The following is a 5000-nucleotide window of genomic DNA, read 5'->3' as shown; positions in this document are numbered from 1 at the left end:
GGCTTGGCATTCTACCCTTACCATGCAGAGCAGCTTCTGTCTGGGTAGGTCGTGTAGTACTGGGGCCGCGAAGAGGAGCCTTGTGCGGACGAGGCTTTGGACGATGGGAATGAGAGTTTCCCAGTGTTGCCCCCAGGGTTCCTTTCGGATCGCTCGAACTAGGTTTAAAGCTCTCTGAGCATTGAGGGTGGCTTGCTGGATGTGGAGAGTCCATTGGCCGTTTCTCTGGAACGTTACTCCTAAGTAGCGGACGGATTTCGCTGGTTCAACTGGAGTACCGCATATATTTATCCGGTTCTAGCTCGGATATGTACCGCTGTTGTTGCCTGACAGATGCACTGGCATGTAGACCGTCTTCTTTGCCGAGAGTGTGAACCCTAGACTGTTGAGTTGGGCCACCACGGTGTCTACTTGCTCTTGAAATCTTCGGAGTTCCGCCTTGTGCTGAGCCGAGTTCTTTTTGGGCCGCCGGTGCCTGGACTTCCTCCAGAGTGCTATATCGTCTGCGTATGGGGTGACGACCGTATCACCCCGTACTCCTTTGCCCACGTCTGCTAAGAGGAGTGTGAATAGAAGGGGGGACACGACTGAGCCTTGGGGGACACCCATGTCGACCTGCGTCCTTCTACTCAGGACACCCTCTCTCCTCACCTCGATAGACCGGTTGGAGAGGAAGGACCGGATGAAGTTGTACATAGCTGGAGACACGCCTATGGCCTTCATCTTGAGGAGGGGCTTCGCGTGCCAGACCGTGTCGAAAGCCTTGGCTATAAAAAAAAAAAAAAAAAAAAAAAAAACAGGTGTGTAGGATCCTCTTTTGTCTCTGGGCTCTTCCAATATGCTCAGAGAGCCGCACGACGTGATCCACAACGCTTCTTCCTTTCCTAAACCCCGCCTGGAATTTGGGGAGGGCTCCCTTGGAATCCACGTGCGTTTTTAGCCTGGTAAGGAGAATCCTCTAGTAGACCTTACCTATATGTGAGGTAAGGGCTACTGGCCTATGGTTTTTTATCTTGGTGCTGGCTTTGCCTCCTTTGGGGATGGGGATTACGACAGCGTGCCTCCATATCGTGGGGACGGTACCTTCTTTCCAGCACTTGTTGAAGAGGGCAAGGAGGGCTTCTTGCATTGAGGGGGGGGGAGGTTCCTTAGGAGTGGATAGGTAACCTGGTCGGCGCCGGGGGACTTCTTGTTTCCGCTGGTTGCCCTCAGGGCCCACCGTAGCTCGTGTAGGGTGAGATCGGCGTCCTTTCCCTAAGGGGTGGGGAGGTCCATATGGGCTTCCTTTTCCATGCGGTCCCTTCTCTGGTTTTCGGAGAGACTCCTTGTTGAGCTGGTTCTGGCGAATTGTCTCAAGAAACCCTCCGCCTTTTCCTCTGGTGTGCGTAATATCCCTCCGTCAGGATCAGTGAGGTTCCTGCTAGGGGGGTTGTAACACATTTTAAGTGTTTTGAGTCTATTCCAAGCAGCCGTAAGGTCCGTCATGTCCTCCTCACTCTTCTTCCAGAAGTCCAGCTTCACTCCGACAATGGTCCTCTTGCACTCTGCGTTGGCTGTCTTCATGGAGACGAAGGCATCTTTTGTCCCTTCTTTCAGGTTCCGATGGTAGGTCCTTCTCTTTTCTTGCACGGCTTTTAGACATGCATCCGTCCACCATGGGTGGCCCCTTCTTCCGTTTCCTGGTTTAACCAGGGGGATGGAGTGTCGTGCTGCTGCGAGGATCGTGGTGGCGAAAGCTTCATTTATCCCGTCAATGAAGCTATCCTCGTCGTGGTGGTAGGACGTGCTGTTTAGGAAGGGCTGGTACGCGTTCCAGTCCGCTCTTTTAAGGTCGAGCTTGCCCTGTGTCTGGGGAAGGGGAAGGATGGGGGAGAGGTGGAGGGTGATGGCTATGGGGAGGTGGTCTGAGGACATGGGGTCATCGAGGGTAGACCAGTCTGCCGTACCAGCGATGTTGGAGGAGATGAAGGAGAGGTCAATGGTCGACTTGCTGTGTCCTGCTATGTCCGGTATTCTGGTGTGGCTACCGTCGTTTAGTAGGACCACGTCGGCATCGGCGATTTGGGAGGTAATGTTGGAGGAGGTGTGGGCGTAATTTTCGTCCCAGAGGGCATCCCGGTGGTTGAAGCCCCTTACCACGATGCAGTTATGGGGGATATCTCCAAGCCATGCAAAATGCCGGGTCTTCACGGGGTTGTAGATGTTGAGGACGTGCAGTGTCCTGTCTCCTTCCACAGAAATGGAGGTGACCGTCCTATATCCCTCGTCGAGGTCGAAGCCCGGCAGGTCTCCCTCTTGAGCAGTTAAACCTTGGCAGACGTATGTGGCCACACGCGCCATACCTGCTTCATCCGTCGTGAAGAAGGGGGGGTAACGGTACCCAGGTAGGGGCGGAAGTTTTCCTGGCCTCTGGAGGAGGGATTGAAGTGCAACTACTTCGTAGCGGTGCTCACTGAGATGTTGCACGAGGAGGTCCCAGGCAGTGCCAATGGCCCTGCAGTTCCATTGCATTAGTCTAAGCACTGCCATGATGGGTGAATTCGGCAATGGAATGCAGGATCACGAAGATTCCTTCAAGTAGACGTGCTGCTTGGGGGTTTGAGCGAGCCAAGTCCTCTTGTAGGGCCTTGACTGCCGTGGATATGCACCCGATGGAGTTTTGAAGGGCCTGCTGGGTTGTTGGTGGTGGGGGTGGGGAGGGTGTTCTCCAGGGAGGGCCTGCTAGGTGTAGCTGCTTGTTCCTCCTGTGACTGTTCCATGCTTGAGGCAGTTTCCATGGTTTCAGCGGTGGGGGTGATCCTACGGCCTTTCTTCTTCTTTCTTCGTTTTTTCTTGAGTTCTTCTTCATTGGTTACGGTTGATTGTGGGGGGTGGGGGTGAGGCGCTGGTACAGGGCATTCCTTTGGTAGGATCGTGAGTAGGCGAGGAGGTTGGTGCGGTCTCGCTGGGGCGTGAAGTCTTTTTCCCTGGGGTCTTCCGAATCCTTGGGAGGGTGTCGAAGTCTCTGTCCCTGGATTTTTCCCCTTTGAGGTAGCTGTTCCATCGTTCCCTGGCAATAGACAGGGCTTCTGAGAACGGGATGAAGTTTTCGTTCTTCACTTCATGCGCTACTCTTCTTATGGCGAATTCCGGACAGTCGGGGTGTGCGGCAGAGTGGTTTCCGCAGCAGTGGATGCAGAAAAGCCTCTGCTCCTGGCAGTCCTGGGTGGGGTGATTTTTCCCGCATCGGGCACATCTGGGAGTCTTGCGCCGGCATTCTCCTTTTGAATGTCCCAGTAGTTGGCGCTTGGTACACTTTTTGACTGGGGCGATGTATGGGACCACTTGTTGGAGTGTGTATCCCAACTTGACGGCTGAAGGGAGGGAGGCCATAAGGAAGGCCACCCGTACAGACCCGGTCGGGGTGCCGTCCAGGGTTGTCAATCTCTTGATTGAGTCAACCCGGAGGTCTTGGGCCTCCAGGTCTGATTTGAGGAGCTACTCGGCGTGTTCTTCGAGGGGAAAACCCTTTATAACTCCTATCACAACTGTCTTCGGGATCCTTGTCAGGATCCGTAGAGGCTTGTCGCGGTTGGCCGTTAAATTTGGGGTGCGAAGCAGTTTGCCTTGCTGGACCTCCGTGGTGCAGCTAACCAACCATTCGCCAGAGGGCGTTTGTCGGATGGCTTCAACTGGTCCCACTGCGTTCTTGATCATTTGGGCCTGTCTCCAGGAGCCCAGTTTTGCAAAGCGGGTGGGGTCATCGGCTGGTTTGACGATGACCGGGAAGCGAGAGGGGCCTGTCTCTTGGCGTGGCTTCGTTTGGCGTTTCCTCCTATTGGCAACTACCATTCATTCCCCTCCTGATGGTTTGGGAGGGGAGGATGCTGCTGCAGCGTATGATTTTCGTGGTGGCGGTGCTCTCTCCTCTATGGCGGCGCTATTAGCAGCTTCGGCTGATGGGGAGGTGGGGGGCTGGTTGGCTATCAGGCCTTCTTGTTGCGGGCAGGGTTCCGTCGGCGAGGAGGGGTCTTCGCTCATCTCCTGTGGGATGTCCCACGGGGTTTGGGTGCATGAGACAGGGACAGCGCCCCGAAGGCGCTTATGGCGGTGGAGAGTCTTAGGAATGTCGTCTTCATCTTCACTGGAAGAGAAGATGCTCCTTGAGCCGGCGGGTTCTTCCATGGTGTAGTGGACAAGTTCACCAGGAGAGCGACCTTGACTTGTCAGTAGTCGAGGTCGGAGTCGTGTGTGTGTGTGCAGATTACCCGTGATCTCTGGCCTTTTAAATGGTCCCGTGACCTGATGAGGAGAGGGGTTGTGTGGAGGGGAGGAGGAGGAGGAGGGAGAGGAGAAGATGAAGGGGGGATGGAGTTGGGTTTTGCTGAGGGGGAGGGAGAGGAAGAGGCAAAGGAGTGCATTTTATGACTGTACAGGGGTATATTAGAGGTTAGGTCGCATTGCAAATTGATGGAGGGGGCTTTTTCTCTAATGTGCATGGCCTCTAAAAGTTGGAGCTTTCTGGAGTTGTTATGGTGGTCTATGATTTTTGTATAATTAGATATTAAATCCCGCCCCTGTTTGTTGATGGTACGATAATCTTCTGCCTAACGTGCATTCGGTATGACCAGTATAACTAGAGGAAGACTTTGTACCTCCAGCTAGTTATATTGGTCATACCCAATGCACGTTAGGCAGATTATCGTACCATCAACAAACAGGGGCGATGAAAGAACATTTAAGGAAATACCACAACATTGGAATCACAAGGGATTTAACATCTGATCATACCAAAATCTTAGGCTACCATAACAACTCCAGAAAGCCCCAACTTTTAGAGGCCATGCACTGTAATCAAATGCTCGCTCAAGGAAGGAAAGGTACCACAAGACTGGAAAAAGGCAAACATTGTACCAATATATAAAGGAGGAGACAAGAAAGATCCAACTAACTACATACTGGTCTTCCTAACAAGCACAGTAGCAAAAATATGTGAAAAAGTGATCAAAAGTAGAAGGGTT

Source organism: Oratosquilla oratoria, chromosome 3 (assembly GCF_046742065.1).
Source record: "Oratosquilla oratoria isolate Oo_2021 chromosome 3, ASM4674206v1, whole genome shotgun sequence".
Classification (NCBI taxonomy): Eukaryota; Metazoa; Arthropoda; class Malacostraca; order Stomatopoda; family Squillidae; genus Oratosquilla; species Oratosquilla oratoria.
This window is presented reverse-complemented; position numbering follows the sequence as displayed.